The sequence below is a fragment of the Ascaphus truei genome, chromosome 4 (genome assembly GCF_040206685.1).
Source record: "Ascaphus truei isolate aAscTru1 chromosome 4, aAscTru1.hap1, whole genome shotgun sequence".
Taxonomy (NCBI): Eukaryota; Metazoa; Chordata; class Amphibia; order Anura; family Ascaphidae; genus Ascaphus; species Ascaphus truei.
The window spans coordinates 349,734,532-349,753,996 of NC_134486.1; the positions used below are offsets into that span (position 1 = coordinate 349,734,532).

The following is a 19,465-nucleotide window of genomic DNA, read 5'->3' on the forward strand; positions in this document are numbered from 1 at the left end:
TGTAGTGCCCACGGTTATTCTAACACAAACCAGTGGCAATCGCCAAAAAGACCCAGGTACATGCCTTAAACTTGCCTTAAACTAGACCCAGCATTCTGCATTGATTAATGGCCCATCAGATTAACAGCGGGGGTCCCTGGCAGTCCCATTCAAACTGAATGGGACTGCCAGGGACCCCTGCTGTGTTAATCCTATGGGTCATTAGTCAATGCAGAAATGCCTTAAACTTGCCTTAAACTAGCCAGGTTACACCCAGCACATACCCAGAATGTAACCAGGCTAGTTTATGGCAAGCTTTAGAATACTCGTTGTCTCGTCTGTATATATAGTTAGGTCCGGAAATAATTGGACACTGACACAATTTTCATAATTTTGGCTCTGTACGCCACCACAATGGATTTAAAATGAAACAACCGAGATGCAATAGAAGTGCAGACTTTCAGCTTTAATTCAAGGGGTTCAACAAAAATATCATATGAAACGTTTAGGAATTGCAACCATTTTCATACACAGTCCCCTTATTTCAGGGGCTCAAATGTAATCGGCCATTTCCGAATATTCCACTTCTTTGCCTTAAGAAAAACCCTGGAACAGAACCCTTACACCCATGTGATGCAGGATGACTGTGCAGACAGGGATGGCAACTCCTTTGTATGCCTTGTGACCCCCTGATGTCACTATAGAGATGGGGTAATATATATATATATATATATATATATATATATATATATATATATATATACTGTAGTGCCTACGGTTATTCTAACACAAACCAGTGGCAATCGCCAAAAAGACCCAGGTACATGCCTTAAACTTGCCTTAAACTAGACCCAGCATTCTGCATTGATTAATGGCCCATCAGATTAACAGCGGGGGTCCCTGGCAGTCCCATTCAAACTGAATGGGACTGCCAGGGACCCCTGCTGTGTTAATTCTATGGGTCATTAGTTAATTCAGAAATGCCTTAAACTTGCCTTAAACTAGCCAGGTTACACCCAGCACATACCCAGAATGTAACCGGGCTAGTTTAAGGCAAGCATATTTTCATAATGTTGGCTCTGTATGCCACCACAATGGATTTAAAATGAAACAACTGAGATGCAATAGAAGTGCAGACTTTCAGCTTTAATTCAAGGGGTTGAACAAAAATATCATATGAAACGTTTAGGAATTGCAACCATTTTCATACACAGTCCCCTTATTTCAGGGGCTCAAATGTAATTGGACAAATTAACACAATCATAAATAAATAAAATGTTCATTTTTAAAACTTTGTCGAGAATCCTTTGCAGGACATCACCAAGCGCTGGGTTTCCTCCTTTGTGATCCTTTGCCAGGCCTTTACTGCAGCTGTCTTCAGTTGTTGTTTGTTCGTGGGTCTATTTGCCTTAAGTTTTGTCTTCAGCAAGTGAAATGCATGCTCGATCTGGTTGAGATCAGGTGATTGACTCGGCCATTTCCGAATATTCCACTTCTTTGCCTTAAAAAAAACTCCTGGGTTGCTTTCGCAGTATGTTTTGGGTCATTGTCCATCTGTAAAGTGAAGCGTTGTCCAATCAACTTTGCTGAATTTTGCTGAATCTGAGCAGACAATAAATCTCTATACACTTCAGAATTCATCCGGCTCCTTCTGTCTTCTGTCACATCATCAATAAACACTATTGACCCAGTGCAATTGGAAGCCATGCATGCCCATGCCATCACATTGCCTCCACCGTGTTTTATAGATGAAGTGGTATGCTTCAGATCATGAGCCGTTCCAAGCCTTCTCCATACTTTTTTCTTCCCAGCATTCTGGTACAGGTTGGTCTTAGTTTCATCTGTCCAAAGAATGCTGTTCCAGAACTGGGCTGGCTTTTTTAGATATTGTTTGGCAAAGTCTAATTTGGCCTTTCTATTCTTGAGGCTTATGAATGGTTTGCACCTTGTGGTGAACCCTCTTTATTTGATCTCGTGAAGTCATCTTTTTATGGTAGACTTGGATAATGATATGCCTACCTCCTGGAGAGTGTCCTTCACTTGGCTGGATGTTGTGAAGGGGTTTTTCTTTACCATGGAAAGGATCCTACGATCATCCACCACTGTTGTCTTCTGTGGACGTCTAGGCCTTTTTGTGTTGCAGAGCTCACTAGTGCGTTCTTTTTTTCATAGAATGTACCAAACTGTTGATTTGGCCACTCCTAATGTTCCTGCTATCTCTCTGGTGGATTTTCTTTTTTTTTGCAGCCTAAGGATGCCCTGTTTCACTTGCATTGAGACCTCTTTTGACCGCATGTTGTGGGTTCACAGCAACAGCTTCCAAATGCGAATTCCACATCTGGAATCAACTACAGACCTTTTACCTGCTTAATTAATGATGAAATAACAAAGGAATAGCCCATACCTGTCCATGAAACAGCTTTTGAGTCAATTGTCCAATTACTTTAGGTCCCTTGAAAAAGAGGGGGCTACATATTAAAGAGATGTAATTCCTAAACACTTCCTCCAATTTGGATGTGAATACCCTCAAATTACAGCTGACAGACTGCACTTTAAGCCCATATTCATTATTTAACTGTAACTTGAATTTATTTTGGTACACAGCCGAAATAACAAAACTTGTATCAGTGTCCAATTACTTCCGGAGCTAACTGTATATACTTATATATTTCTGCTCGATGTTGTACAAATAGGTTCCTCAGAGTTCAGACTGAAGCCTCATGTGACTCCTGTAAATAGGTCCAGCAATAGCAAAACAGCTCCTGCTCCTGCTCCTTCCTCCATCACCAGGGATGGGAGGGGTTCTACAGCACGTCCCACTGACCGGTACACTTCTGTGTGGAGGGGCAGTTGTTGTTAGTTGTTAGGGATACCCCTGAGGAAGTGACGAAACGTAACGCATAGGGCAGAGGTCGTGGCGAGTTTGGAGATACTCGTGCGCAGCCTTTCAGGCATGGGGAAATATCCAGCTTTAAAGCTAACAACTGCCAACAACTGCCCCTCCACACAGGACTGTACTGGTCAGTGGGACATGCTGCAGAACTCCCCACTCCCTCCCTGTGACGGAGAAAAGAGCAGGAGCAGGAGCTGTTTTGCTATTGCTGGACTACCACGCTTATTATCATTGCTGTGCTGTAAGTAGGATTCCGGTTTTACCACCAGATCGCCTACAAGAAGCCTTCTCCTTTTCATTTATTAATTTTTATTGATATTACATTTTATTAAATCAGATTAATTGTTCTCATTAGCCTGTGTTTGTTTGTATTGTATATGTTAAGTGTTTGTCTAGAGTTTTGTGTGTTAGTCTGTTGATTGTTATATATAAGTAGCAGTATACACTATGATTATTCTTTTTGCTTGATTTTACATGTACGTGGTGCCATCTACGGATAGTTCCAAGCTGGCTTTAGATCTATAAGATCCATTCCCCTACAAGGATTCCACGTGGTCATATTCATCAGTCTATTGGTCCTTTAGAACCGTGCAAAGAGGGTTACATATATGACTAGAATAAAAAGTCTATTGCGAATGGTAAAAAGATTCCAAGAGAATTACTTCAAATAAGACAAACCACAGTTTTGAGATAAAGGATTTTATTAACTGTAACACTACGAAAGTGGTATATTTATTATAATGCCCATGTGCAAAACAATACGTGTGGCAGACTAACAAAAAACACATTTCCTAGAACAGAAACATTTGTGCCGGTTTTCTCAAACATGGAATCTCTCAACACTTTTTAATGCATCACAACAAACACCCCACAGGCCTCACGATCAAAAGGTATAGAGCTGGTAAGAGAGGAAAGGGGTGAAGATACATTCAAAGGATTATGACAGAGAGAAAGCTTTTGGATCTATTCTTAAAACATTATCTCCACATGGCCTTAATTTAGATTTAGATCTTGTGACATTCCTCTGACACTGTCGTCTAGGTCTTTTTAAGTCTGTTTAATTGAATTTACAATTTTTTTAGATACAAGAAAAGGAACAAAAAAGATCCACCTTGATAAAGAGCCAACGCTTGAAACGCGTAGGTGTGGGCCTCCATGATATCATTAAATTATTCTTTTTTCCACTTTGGGAACGCTCTCTTTTTTTAATCTTTTTTCTTATTGGGAAGTAGTGCTGTGTCCTTTTTGTTCCTGTTCTTGTATTTGCAGAAAGACGGAAGCACACCTGTACCTAAGGACGTGGATCACCACCCAAGGATGCTGCACTATATGTGAGTCCTTGAGAAATATCTCATTTATCATTCATTACACTATATTTGTGTCTGGACACTTTATTGTGTGTATTCCTTACTGCAGTGCTTTGTGGGATACTACCAGTTGAATTGATTTAATGTGAGATTTGCCTCGTCACTTTATACCTTGAGGGTAATCCAGCTAAGGAACTTTATTACTTCTATGCTTAATAAGCTACTTGCCTATGTGTTGAGCATTCCACAATGTTATTGTGAATACATTTTAGCAACATTTTTCGAACATGTTTCAACGTTATTGCTTCCTAACCTATTTTCTAAACAACAATATGATCTAGAATGTTGTAATACTGTAATGGTTAGTTTTTAAAGTAACCATTTTTTTATATTTTAATATTAAAATGTTCTTTTTATTTCCTTCGACTCTCATTTTTATTATATACACAATGTATGTATATAGTTATTAGATCTTTTAATATATAATATATATATATAAGACCTTTTAATATATTTTTAAGAATATTTTTAAGGATATTTACAATTGCATTTGTTGTTCAAAAAAATGTCTATCAGTCTCTTTTCCTAAATAATTCAGATTACTCTTAGCCGCACTTTAACTCTGTAAGATGCAGTATGTTTTAATACTGTTTATCTTTTACACTGTTCCTATATTTAGATTTTTGTTTTTATGTGTAAGCTTGTGTTTTTTTTTATTTTAGTCTTGCTATGTGGGTTATGCTTTTGTTTCCTTTATAAATTAGGGGTTTTGTTAAATCTGTTAGTGTTACAATGTTTTTTTTACCATTCACAATAAACTTTTTATTCTAGGCATATACTGTACAATACTTTATGTGCCACTATTTCACAGTTGGAAAACTAATGAATCAATGAATCGCCAGATGGGTAGGTACTGATAATCGGGCGAGAGAAAAGAGAAGGGCATGCTATCAGTGTAATTCTGTCATTTAATAATATGCAGCTAAAAACAGCTTATCTATAAGGTGGGTGGTCATAACGGGATGTTTAGGAGCTCTCCTCTGGTCTGTGCGTTTGCTCAGTTCACTGAACGCCTGATCCGACCAGAAATCTACCTTCTCCAAACATGACCACAAACTTCAGATGACACTACTGAATGATCATCCATTCGTTCCCTACGCGTTTTGTTGCTAGGCAACTGTATCAGGGGGTTGCCATTGGAACGGCAGCAAAGCATCAAGTCCGAGAGCGATGCCTCCTCTGATGTAACCGAGCCGCGAACTGAGTGTACCTTAATAGAGCATTCTGTGCCATGTGGAAGTGTTCTGGGCTGCTTTTTTTTACAGCTGACATATTTACTAAATTAATCCATGGTTCACTAAGCTGTAGTAGGCTTAGCACCTGCATTTAACTGGTGCATTGACTTTTGAAAGTCAATTACTGTTTCAATTACTGTCAGCACACTATTAATTAAAGAAACTCTGACAATAATAAAAAAAAAAACATGACTAAGAGGCTGTGTAGCTCTACATCAATTGAATGGAAAGGATTTAGGGGGAGATTTTTTAATTAGTGGTCAGAAGACTTTTTTGGTTATTACACCAAGTTATACTGCTTACATCAGTGTATATTACTATTCATGCTATTTTCCTACAGAAAGTGTATGCTATTAGGGGGCTTTTTCTCCAGTGCCCACTCTCCTTCTTCGGGGGGAGCTAGGGCCATCGTTTTCGTTATATTCGTGGTCAGAAGACATGATATGGCAAGACACTCCGATGTGGTTTGTAAGAAGCTGAACCACCATACACATGTAGTGAAACGTAATGTCTCTGGAGGCGCGGCTAAAGAAGCAACAGTCCGCAGCGATGGACACTGTCTGCCACAGTCACGCTGTGAGGGGCCCTGCTTCCAGATTGGACCCCCCACAGTGTTAATTCTCCTGCGCCGAGACTATCACGGTCACGTCACTGCAGCTTGCCCCAGTCTGGCTACATCTGTATTTTCTAAGCTGTTTTAATAATTCCGTACCACATCTTACAGAAATAACTATCGAACAGGTTATCTATGGACAATGTCTGTACCGCCTCCACAAAGTGTTATCCTGAAGTCATCTTCAGAGGGAGTGGCTCAGTGAGTAAAAGACACTGACATGCACTTAAAGTTTGAAGCAGGGGAGCCTGGTTCAATTCCCAGTGTCGGCTCCTTGTGACCTTGGGCAAGTCACTTTATCTCCCTGTGCCTCAGGCACCAAAAAACATAGATTGTAAGCTCCCTAGGGCAGGGACCTGTGCCTGCAAAATGTTTCTGTAAAGCGCTACGTATAACTAGCAGCGCTATACAAAAACATGCTATTATTATTATTATTATTATTATTATCTTTCAGGATACCACGGGCATACCACTGCAATAGAAAGAACAGGAGCCATAAGGTTTTACTTTTTAGCAGATACTGTACAGCTTCCTGTAAGTTATTCTGCTGCATTGAGCACCAGAAAATGCTATACACTTTTCATAATGACAGCACCTGGAGAACAGCCAGGCAAATCAAATGGATTTACATCCAAGCGCACACCATGAATGTGGACAATTACATTTCTGATGAGGAACTGCTGCTTCTGGTGCAAGAAGTCATGAACAACTATGTCACATATTTTGTCAATGAAGCAGCGTATACCATAAATACTGTGAAAAATGCTATACGGGAGAATAGAGTAGAGAATGTATATTGTACCTTTGTTACTGCCTTATATGTTATGGTTGTCTATGTTATTATTAATCATCTACTGTATACTTAGTATTTAGTAGTTTTACTGTTCATTTACTTACAATTTGTTTTGTTTTTAAATGCTACTTGAGGTCCCTGAAACAACTGTAGTATCATGAATCCAGGTCTGGCCATGCTTCCTTTGCAAATGTTTCAAGGATTTCTCAAACAATGTGAAATGTGACAAAGGCTAAATTATACTTCAGTATAACCATGTATCATGCTTAAACATAACAGAAACTCATGGAGGACATCCTGCAGTCCCAGCAACTATTGTGCAATCAGCACACAGAAAGAGAGCTTTAAGAGCATAGGATCAGGGTATGAAATAGCATATCCAATTGCACTAGCTAAATAAATGTGGAGGCTACTGAGTGTGTGTGCTTTACCTGTGGCTCGCAGGAGGCCTGAACCTCCGCTGCTGGGAGCCTGGGGCATACCTGGTCCATCTGGTGACAATGCCTCCACCTATGAGAGATCCTAGCTATACTGGATAACCCTGTCACAGGGCAATATACCCAGTAACACACACCAGAGTATAGTTTAACAGTATTTACTAGGCACAGACTTAGAACACACATATAATATGCAACAACACCTTACAATACATATATTGGTATACCCACACAGTATTTCCACAGTACTTGGGTGTTGTAGTTTGTGTAACAGCGTGTAACAGCGCTGCCCACAGTAGAATGTTGGTGCACTTGAAGATAGGGTATACCTGCCTCGACGTGGGGTGGTATCCTGCTGGAGGGTCCCACCATAATAGTATCTCTCTGTGTAGTGATCTGGTCTCAGACCACCCAATGCCAGGTCGCCGCCACATCCTGGCTGTGTCCCTCACACTTTTTACTACAGAGGCAGTGTCCCTATCAACTGGGCCTGTCCCTGCAGCAGCCACAAGCTCAAAGGGGGAGTCAGGGCTTAGCTGGGGCCTAAGGGGGGTCTGGCCTAGTGCAGGGGCCACAGACACCCTGCACACACACCCTACCCTTGTCCCAGCTCCGACTGGCGTGGCTCGCAGCTCGCCAAATGTATCAACTGTGTGGAGAGCAGAAATCTGCAGCCCTATTGGCTGTACTGGGCCATATAATATAGCAGCCCCGGGGCTGCTGGGAATTGTAGTCCCCGCAGAGCCTATTTGTGTAATGGCCACCGTTATACACTATTGGGCCGCGCATGCGCAAAACGTACTGCACATGCGCGAGCACATACACCATGGTCTGCACCGGGGGCCGCTGCAAACTTCGGGCGACTCGCCTGCCTCACTGGTGCAACCACTACCCGCCTGCAGTTCCCACACGACTCCCCCCAGCCTCCACTGCCGGTCGCAGACACAGAAGGAGGTACGGGGACAACCGAGGGACCACGGGGAAGCCCAAAGGGAGACCTGGCCATATTCTCATTGATTTTTTTGTTCTAATCACTAATAAAATGTTGTACTGTTTCTTCATCTGGTCCACTGAAATGTAATTTCTCTATGATTAAGTATCTATAATCCATCTAATCTACACTGGACATTTGTGCACCCGTGGCAGGATCAACAATTTATTTTGCGTTCTCCTTTTCTCTCTATTGACATCTCAGATTACACCATCTAATGAGGCCGCTCTAGCAAGAGCACTTTGGTATCAACCAGAAACATTAGCTATGTCCCCATCTGCCAAGTCCAGCAAGCAAGGCAGACAACTGTTTATTTACACTTTGTGTATAACTTCATCAATCTATCGTGTAATTGGAAGAATATAAATTTGAGATATGTAACTAGTGCCAGATGTGCAAGTGGTCAAACTGTAAGATTGACTTTTGTTTTGTGCTACATCTGTATATTAAAGACAAGCCTTTGAGAGCAAAATACTTTTAAACTAGTAAGAGATTTAAAAAAAATTACACTAGGTCTTTGTTCTATACCTTGCACCTTGCCATCCAGTCTCTAAAACCCTATTGGCAAAACAACCTTCCTCATTATCTAACTTGTAGTATGACATACAGTAGCTCCTGATATTTCCAACTAAGCTAAGTGATGCCCAAGACTCCATCACTGTAACAATATAATGCGACATGTTAATGTATTGCTAACTATTACCTATGACTTCTACCATTTAAATTCTCAGTAACCCCATTGTACACGGCTACAGAATATGTTGGCGATTCACAAATAAACTATGATAATATTAATAATAGATACTTTCATCCATTTCTGTGCTGAGCTGAGCTGTAAGCTTTTACTAACTCAGCTCTCTTGTCTTCCTCCCTCTCAACCTCTTAAACCATTCTGATGACTTGTCATTGTATCTTTCCTTAATATGACACGTTTTTTGATCCAATGCTCTAGAGCCCTATCCCTCTCTCTAGCCTCTGCTATATATTATTTTTGTCTCTGTGTAAAGCTTTTTTCCTTTCCTCTTGTCTTTGCCGCTTATGCTTAAATCATGTTTCTTCCCCCCCCCCCCCCACCCCCCACCTTTTAATCTCCAATGTCATACGTAACCACTGTGCCACTAAAACCCTCAACAAAATTAATTTAGTTTTTTGTTTAGGGGCCCTTTCAAAATGTTTGCAGGCGTGCCCCAAAAATGTAGTTACGCCACTGACCATACACTTGATTAAATAATTGTTCTTAGTCATTCTACTGTGTCTACAGTATTTATTTAGATTATGTATTTATCATCTGCGTGTTTATACTGTTAAACAGTAGATCATTAGTGCTGTAAAATGCAAATCTTACACAAATACGTATCCTGGAGTCTGATAAATAGTTTTCTGCAACACATTTCTGATCAATTTTCTCAGTGTTCTTTATGTTTGTATACAGCATTTTAACAGATTTACTTCACCTAGGGAATGATGAGTATAATCATTTCAATAGCTGCATAGTATTCAAACAGTTTACATGACCCACACCCATGGGGAAATACGTGGACATTTCTGATCTAAGAATCACAATGCTATACAGAGGTTGCTTAAGGTACAGTAAAGTGCTGGCAAAATACATATAGGCTATGCTTCTTCCAGTAGCTCTGAAGTGTGACAAAAGTGCACTTTAGAAATGGATTGGCATGCTTTGCTATTCTGTAAGCCCTTACTGCATTTCCAAACTGTGTCTAAATGGCTTTTTTTTTTAGAAGCAGTTTCATTGCTGCTAATTCAATCAGTTTGTCAAAAAATCCTCAAGCTCTGTTATGCAAACCGCTTCTAAAAAAATCCATTTTTTTTTATACCACCCACAAGGTAGCGGGATTGGTATCGTAAATTACATCCAGAGCCTGAAATATGGGTTTGGCTTAGAATGCAAAATCCATAACTCAGACTGGAGGTGGAGTTAGCACCATTCAGCTTCTAAAGCAAGTACACAGTGAGTGGATTGGTTACTAAACCCTGCGGTTAGTCACTTTGTATAGAAGCGGCTTAGAAGAAAGTGCTTTGCAATAGAGAATACAATTTTTTCTCACAATTCATTACGTTTCTTGTGATCATGCCAACCCATGTGGTTTGGCAATGACTACTTCAGAGCTACTAGAATAAGCCCCATATAGTATTTCAGAAGTGGAAATGTTGCTGTTAATATACTGTATATACTATAATTTATAAACGTACATGTTATGTTGTAAACGGATTGCTTGGAAGCCTAAGACTGTACACTAAGACAATACAGAAAGAAAATGCAAAAGTCTAGGAATAAATAATAACATTGTTACGCATTCTTATTTATAAAAGTGTTTTAATCCTAAAAATGGCTTTTAACATCCAGCTAAGATTCTGAATTAAACATGAGTCACAGAGTTGTTTCGTTAGACACAATGTTGTTCTCATTGTTTTCCTGTCCATTGTATATTATTTTATGCATTCGAAGGTTCACTCTTGTTTTTGTTTCAGCTTTTCACTAGGTACAGTATACAAATGCACATAGCAACCTCTACAGTCTATACGCAAAATGTGTGCAACCGCGAGGAAAATATAAAGTATCTTGACTGATTATTGTGTCCATGTGTTACATGGTAGCATCTAGACAGGTTAGCAGAATACATGACATTTGTCACAATTTTAAGTCTCACATCTAGAAAATTGTTGGTAAACAGGTTTTTTTGTAGCATACAGTATGAACACAAACGGAGCACCATCCTACACCAATGCTCCAGGTACATACTGTACATACATGCTTAAGCAAAAATCATCACACACATATTATCAACTGCATGTATCAGATATCTGCTTGATTGTTTTTCATGTGTTCTTATTTTTTAAATAACTTAGCGGATCAGTTATTCTGTTATAAATTGGAACATATTTAGTGGAATTGTCCTATCAATGATTACTTATCAAACCAGTCACATCTTTTTCTTTTAATGTTTTTTAATGTCTTTTTTATACATATTTCCATGAAATTTGTTTTAATTAGTTGTCCTCAGATATCTGATACATGCAGTTGATAATATGTGTGTGATGATTTTTGCTTAAGCATTTACCTGAAGGGGTTATTTGTGATCTGTATATTCAGACAGTTTTTGCTGCTTCATTTGTTTTTCAGTGTATACCAATACTTTTAAGCAGTGGTGGGATTCAAAATGTTTAGCAACAGGTTCTCTCTCACGGAGGGGGGTGTGGAAGAAGAGGGGGGGGAGAAGAGAGGGGGGAAGAAGAGGGGTGGGGAAGAAGAGGGGGGAGAGAGAGAGAGATGGGGGGAGAGAGAGAGAGACGGGGAGAGAAAGAGAGAGAGACGGGGAGAGAGAGAGACGGGGGGGGGAGAGAGAGAGACGGGGGAGGGAGAGAGAGAGACGGGGAGAGAGAGAGAGAGACGGGGAGAGAGAGAGAGAGAGAGACGGAGTGAGAGAGAGAGAGAGAGAGAGACGGGGAGAGAGAGAGACGGGGGAGGGAGAGAGAGAGACGGGGAGAGAGAGACGAGAGAGAGAGAAGGGGAGAGAGAGATGGGGAGAGAGAGAGACGAGGAGAGAGAGAGAGAGACGGGGAGGGAGAGAGATGGGGAGAGAGACGGGGAAGGGAGAGAGAGAGAGAGAGAGAGAGACGGGAGAGAGGGACGGGGGAGAGAGAGAGACGGGGGAGAGAGACGAGAGAGAGAGAAGGGGAGAGAGAGAAGGGGGGAGAGAGAGAGAGAGATGGGGGAGAGAAAGAGAGATGGGGAGAGAAAGAGAGAGACAGGGGGGAGAGAAAGAGAGAGACGGGGGAGAGAGAGAGATGGGGGAGAGAAAGAGAGAGACAGGGGGAGAGAAAGAGAGACCAGGGGGAGAAAGAGACGGGGGAAGAGAGAGACCAGGGAGGGAGAGACACCAGGGGGGAAGAGACACCAGGGGGGAAGAGACACCAGGGGGGGGTTAGAAAGACCAGGGGGAACCAGTGCAAATAAGTGCAACCTGCAACCAGTGCAAATACAAATGGACACATGCAAACTACACAAGCAGGCAAACTGCACAGGACACAGACACAGGCAGGCCACATACAGAACACAGCCCCCTCACATCTCCCCCAGCCCCCCTCACATCTCTCCATCCCCCCCTCACATCTCTCCCAGCCCCCCTCACATCTCACCCAGACACATCTCACATAGCCCCTCACATCTCCCCCAGCCCCCCCTCACATCTCCCCCAGCCCCCCCTCACATCTCCCTCAGCCCCCCCTCACATCACTCCCAGCCCTCCCTCACATCTCACCCAGACACATTTCACATAGCCACCTCACATCTTTCCCAGCCCCCCCCCACATCTCTCCCAGACACATCTCACATCTCCCCCAGCTCCCCCTCACATCTCTTCCAGCCCCCCTCACATCTCTTCCAGCCCCCCCTCACATCTCCCCCAGCCTCCCCTCACATCTCCCCCAGCCCCCCCTCACATGTCTTCCAGCCCCCTCACATGTCTTCCAGTCTCCCCTCACATCTCTCCCAGCCCCCTCACATCTCTCCCAGCCCCCCCCCCCCACACATCTTCCCCTGATCCCCCTCACATCTCTCCCTGACCCCCACACATCTCTCCTGACCTCCTCACATCTCACAGAGGTGAGAGATAGGGGGGAGGGAGCAGAGAGACCAGGGGGAACCACAGCAAATAAGTGCAGCCTGCAACCAGTGCAAACAGGACAAAGGCAGGAGACACACAGCACACAGACAGGCTCCAGACACACAGCACACAGACAGGCAGGAGACCCAGCACACAGACACAGCACACAGACACAGGCAAGACACACACGTAGGAGACACGCAGGACACAGTCTCACCTCTCTCTGCTACACGCTTTTTCTCTGCTATTTGGCCCCACGCCTAGGCTCCTGCCACCTCCTCCTGATTGGCTGCTGCTGTGTAATGCAGCCAATCAGGACGGAGCAAGCTGCCCAGCCTTTTAGCAGAAGCTCTGCTCTCTCCCTTCTCGCACCGGTTCTGCGAACTGAGGAAAATGTAGGTACAGGTTCGCACGAACCGGTGCGAACCGGCTGAATCCCACTGCTGCTTTTAAGGTGCCAAGATGCTATAGGTGGTCTGACACTATTCAAACTGCCAATCAAACCGCCATGCTCTCCCATTGGTACTTATACCATGGAGGAGGGTTCATTGTGCGACTGGAGGCCGGGACTTCTGGTGAACGGCTCCCTTTAAGTATAGGCATCATAGGAGGAGCATTACTCTTTGACAAAGTGCAGAGATTGCACGAAACGCATCAGAGTTCCTCCTAAGATTACTTGTTTTTAGCTAATGTTGTCCACATTCATTAAATAGAAAGTGGAAAGGAAGGAATGGTCACTACTTCCTAGAGAACCAACACAAGCGTGATGAATAAAAATTCTTTTATTGCAAAAAGCTGGACATCATGAAAAAAGCTCTGACGCGTTTCATCCTGTAGAAGGGACTTTATCAAAGACTTCTTTGATAAAGTCCCTTCTACGGGATGAAACGCGTCAGAGCTTTTTTCATGATGTCCAGCTTTTTGCAATAAAAGAATTTTTATTCATCACGCTTGTGTTGGTTCTCTACGAAGTAGTGACCATTCCTTCCTTTCCACTTTCTATGCTACGTTTTTTGAATGGAGCACACAGGAGTCTCTATCTGCAGCAGGTGATCATTCATCCACGGAGGAGGCGGTATCCAGCTGTCACACGCCGGAAGACATCGCACACCGACTCCCCGGCCCCAGCACAGCTGATTGCATCTTCGACGCGGCCCCAGGATGACCTGTGCGTGCATACGCACCATCACATGGGTCCCCAGACCAGCACAGCCGTTTGCAGAGGCGCAGCTCCCATACCAAGCACACCGGTGAGGTGAGGGGCTGGCTCGCAAGCCAGACAGCAGTGCAGCGGTGCCTTCTGCCGGTGTCTCCTGTAGGAACGCCATACACGTGAGATCTCCAGCCACGGTGCACCCGGCAGCCGTTTATGGTTTATTACAGGACACTACTTCAGTCCACAACTTGGCCGGAAGGGTTGGTACTGATGCCAGTCGGTAAGGTTAGCATTATTGGGACTAGTCATGGGTCACAGTTGTTATGACGGTGGTCACAATTTCCTGTGCCCCTGGTCCACATTTGCTCATTAACCAACGACTGGTTTATTTATACTAATATAACCACCCCACGTTTATATCATATGCAATTTATACCTTATACCTGCTTGGAGACTCCAATCCTAAGTTACACCTGGACAGTGATTGTAAATCACAATACATATGATTGTTTAGCATTTGGAATACAGGAGTTCACTCTCCATTTCTTCTGCACATTCATTAAATAATTTGTTTGGAATCGTGATCCAGCATCCGTTTTTTCTTTCTCTATCCGGAAAGCATGAAGCACTTGTTGGTACGCAGTGCATCGCCTCTATCTTCCCCCTTGGGAGGAAGAGGAAATCCTGTTCTTTGTAGCATAGTGAGGAAGTATAACCCCACGCTTAAAACTAAAGTGAATAAGGCTAAGGCCCCGCTGCACGCGCCAGCACGGACGCCTTGCTTGCCGGCGGCGCATGCAATTTACTGCACCGAGATCTGCGGTCTGCAGTGATTTTTTTCTGGCGTGGGGGGGGGGGGGCGTTGCCAAAACGGGTGGGGGGGCACAGCCATGACGTGAGGGGGCGGGACCATCACACAGCCACACAGACCCACAGCAGCACTGCAGCCCCTCAATCAGCCCCTCAGCCCCTCACACACACACAAATACACACGGGGGGAGGGTGAATCGGAGCAGGGGGGAATTGGAAGGGGGATCGGAGCAGAGGGGGGAAATTGGAGAAGGGGGGGTGATCGGAGCAGAGGGGGGTATCGTAATGGGGGGATCGGAAGGGGAGATCGGAGCAGGGGGGGGGAATCAGATTGGTTGCCTTGCATGTCACGTGACGCGGCACTCGCCGATACCACAAGGTCCTTGTAGCTCCAGCTGGCTGACGCGTCACAGCACGCAGTCAGCCACGCTGGAAGAAGCCAGTGGGGACATCCAGACTGGAGACAAGCAGCTGGTGGACCGTGCGCCGCCGGCCGCAGTGGGACCAAAGCCTAAAAGTGCAGCTCAAACCCGATAAAACAAAAACCTCTAAGCTCTAGTGAAATAATGATGGCCCCTCAATCAGCCCCTCAGCCCCTCACACACACAAATACACACGGGGGGGGTGAATCGGAGCAGGGGGGAATTGGAAGGGGGATCGGAGCAGAGGGGGGAAATTGGAGAAGGGGGGGTGATCGGAGCAGAGGGGGGTATCATAATGGGGGGATCGGAGCAGGGGGGATCGTAAGGGGGGATCGGAGAGGGGGGGGGAATCAGATTGGCTGCCTTGCGTGTCACTTTACGCGGCACTCGCCGATACCACAAGGTCCTTGTAGCTCCAGCTGGCTGACGTGTCACAGCACGCAGTCAGCCACGCTGGAAGGAGCCAGCGGGGACATCCAGACTGGAGACAAGCAGCTGGTGGACCGTGCGCCGCCGGCCACAGTGGGACCAAAGCCTAAAAGTGCAGCTCAAACCCGATAAAACAAACAACCTCTAAGCTCTAGTGAAATAATGATGTGAAAAAATAGGAGAAACAACTATATTTTGAGGACTAGCTGTCACCTGCCCAGGTGGCTGGATAATGTTCCACCTGGGCAGTTCACGAGGATCAAAAGAAACTGTAGTGATAGAGAGACATTTATATCTCAGGCAAAAAGGTTAAAGAATAGATTTGTGGAGAAGAAATATAAAGAGGAAAATATAGATAAAGCACTGTTGAAGGTGAATAGGTTAAATAGAGAAGACCTTTTGAAACCTAAAATAAAGAATTCCACTAGAAATAATCAATTTGACTTTATTTCCTCACTAGTTATAGTGGGGAGGCTAAGGAGATTAAAAATATTGTAAACAAACATTGGGGCATTCTTAGGAATGACCCCATCTTGGGCAGAGATATTCCGGAGAAACCTAACATCATTTTCAGAAAAGCATGCAATCTCAAGAATAAACTGGCACCAAGTGCCTTAAGGAGAAAAACAAATAACCCTACCAATTGGTTCCAACAAAGTAAGGGATTCTACGGTTGCGGAACATGCAAAGCATGCCAATTTAAGTCAAATAATAAAATAGAATTTTGTTCAAACATCACTGGAGAAAAATTTCTGGTAGAATCCTGCATAACCCGTAGATCAGACTATATAGTTTACATCCTAGAGTGTCTATGTAAACTACAGTATGTAGGAAAAACTGAAAGACCAGTGAGGGTAAGAATCATTGAACATTTAAGCAGCATTAAGAGGAAATTAATCATGCATTGCGTATCGAATCACTTTCTAGAAAAACTCCAGGGAGATGCTACAGGATTAACATACATGGCTATAGAGCATGTTCTACAACACTGGCGAGGGGGGATAGAAATTTAGAACTGATTAAAAGAGAATCCTTTTGGATACACAAATTGTGAACCCTTTTCCCCTGAGGGTTAAATATGGAAATAGATATTGCTCCTTTTCTGAAGTAATGTTTTAGTGATATGATGCCTTATTGACATTTAACTGTGCCTTTTTCTGCTTTTTCCTTTGTTTTCCTCAGTTTCTCCCCCAGGTCCCTATAGGTGCTATGTGATATATAATATTATCGAAGTATATCTGTTAATTTGCTTAGATCACGTCATCATGTAGATTTTGCAAAATTCATGCTACCAGCCCCTACCAATATCACCATGTAGAATTTGTTAAGTTCCTGACACAACTCCTCAACTTGTTAAGTTCCTGTCACCATTCCCTATCATTGTAGCCCTCATACCCTATACCCCATTGTGTGTACATTAATTTACATATTTGTATATGATGTATAAATATCTACAATGTAGCATTCACATGTGGTTAATTATTTGTTTGTAATTAGGGAATTCCCACAAATTTATATATATATATATATTTTTTTTTTGAGAATTACAATAGTGTTAATCACTCCATTGATATATTGATACATATAAAAACATCTATTAAAACCCCGTTCCTGATGTTGGCCAAATCACACTATACAGTACCTCCTACAAAATAATCCTTCCCATCAAGCACATTAAGTGCTTTTAAAGAATATAGATGAGTTCACTGATATGTGACCTACGTGTGCCATATATATACATTTTTTTGTAAACAATGAAGTGAATGTATAAATCAAGAGTTCTGATTGCCCATTGGAGATCAATAGTAATTATAATAGGTGTTAGAGATATTTTAATTATGCATGGTACATAAAGTTACGATGAGGAAGGGGGCGTCATACTCCTGACTAAGCCGCATACTCTACTGGCGAAACGCATAGAGTAGGACCGCCCAGAGAAGGAGAGACGAGGTGCTGAGTGACAGCCCACCCCAGAAGCCTAACCGGAAGTGAAGCGACGCTCTGGAGACCGTGACGGCACTGAGCCCCAGAGAGTGATCGGGAGGCAGACAGCCGAACGCGGAAGTACAGACGAGACCACGACTATTCTAAAGCTTGCCTTAAACTAGCTCGGTTACATTCTGGGTATGTGCTGGGCTAGTTTAAGGCAAGTTTAAGGCAAGTTTAAGGCATTTCTGCATTGACTAATGACCCATAGGATTAACACAGCAGGGGTCCCTGGCATTCCCTTTCAATTTGAATGGGACTGCCAGGGACCCCCGCTGTTAATCTGATGGGTCATTAATCAATGCAGAAATGCTGGGGCTAGTTTAAGGCAAGTTTAAGGCATGTATTTAGAATGAACCTGGGTGTACCTGGGTCTTTTAGCGATTGCCACTAGTTTGTGTTAGAATAGTCGCAGTCTCTGCTGTATCCCCAGAGCACGCCAGATGCCAAACGGAGGTGGGGGGTGAGCCAAGGCACGAGTCAATCTCCTAATATCACATTGGTGATTGATTAATGCTGTTTTTATAAGATTTTATTGTAAGTGTGCATTTTTGAAATTTTATATAAATTTACCTTTTATACGATTGATCTGCATTATGGGTATACGTTCTATCTTTACAACCCACCATCTCGCTGGAAATGGAGTATAACACCATTTCAAACTCAGAAGATTCCCTATGATCCAAGTTTACTGATGTTGCCTGATTAACACTGAAATCCTGTGAGTTGGCTGCACATAGGAGCCAAGATTGCAATTGAGCTATTTCACTCATTAATATTGTCTGAACTTAGATTGCTGTGTTTTGTTGTTTTTTCTCCTTTTATGCTCCCCCTGGGTTGTGAGAATACATTTCTACCATTTGGGGACCAGTGAAGACATGCCCTGCCAGAAGGGTTTGAGCAGGGAGTTACAATCTTTATTTATTTATCACGTAATTTGCACATTAATTGTTCACTGTCAACTATTTTCAGTTGGTTTAATTACAGGCATACCCCGCATTAACGCACGCAATGGGACTGGAGCATGTATGTAAAGCGAAAATGTACTTAAAGTGAAGCACTACCTTTTTTCCACTTATCGATGCATGTACTGTACTGAAATCGTCATATACGTGCATAACTGATGTAAATAACGCATTTGTAACAGGCTCTATAGTCTTCCCGCTTGCGCACAGCTTCGGTACAGGTAAGGAGCTGGTATTGCTGTTCAGGATGTGCTGACAGGCGCATGCGTGAGCTGCCGTTTGTTTATTGGGTGATTTGTCCTTACTCGTGAGTGTACTTAAAGTGAGTGTCCTTAAACCGGGGTATGCCTGTAATAATCACTTTATCGTTAGTGATCACTTATTAGTGTTTAGAGCCTGTTTGTCACTATCACTACATCAAAAAATAGGAGAGCGCAGGATAAATAGTGACTCATAAATATCTGTGAATAGTTATAAATAAATAAATATGGATAAATATGGATAAATAAACCATATAACACTGTGTTGACTTCCCCTGGCGAAGTCCCATGGCACGAAACGCGTAGAGTTCTGGAGTATATTGGATCCCACCTAAGGATACAGAGGAGAGGGAGACAGACTGAAGTCCCTGCTGCTGTTCCAGCCCTAGCCGACTGAAATCTCACGAGATGAGACCATGTGACATCACTTCAAGGAAGTGAACGCTGGGAGAGTGTGCTGGTGTTCCCCTGCGTTCACCCTATCCACGAGGCAGGATAGTG

The 19,465-nt window shown here is 43.2% G+C and overlaps 1 protein-coding gene across 6 annotated transcripts in view; it reads right to left on the reverse strand.

The window, feature by feature from the left end:
- DLGAP2 (DLG associated protein 2) overlaps positions 1 to 19,465 on the reverse strand; it is a 1,048,830-nt gene that overhangs the window by 794,616 nt on the left and 234,749 nt on the right. The window lies entirely within an intron of this gene.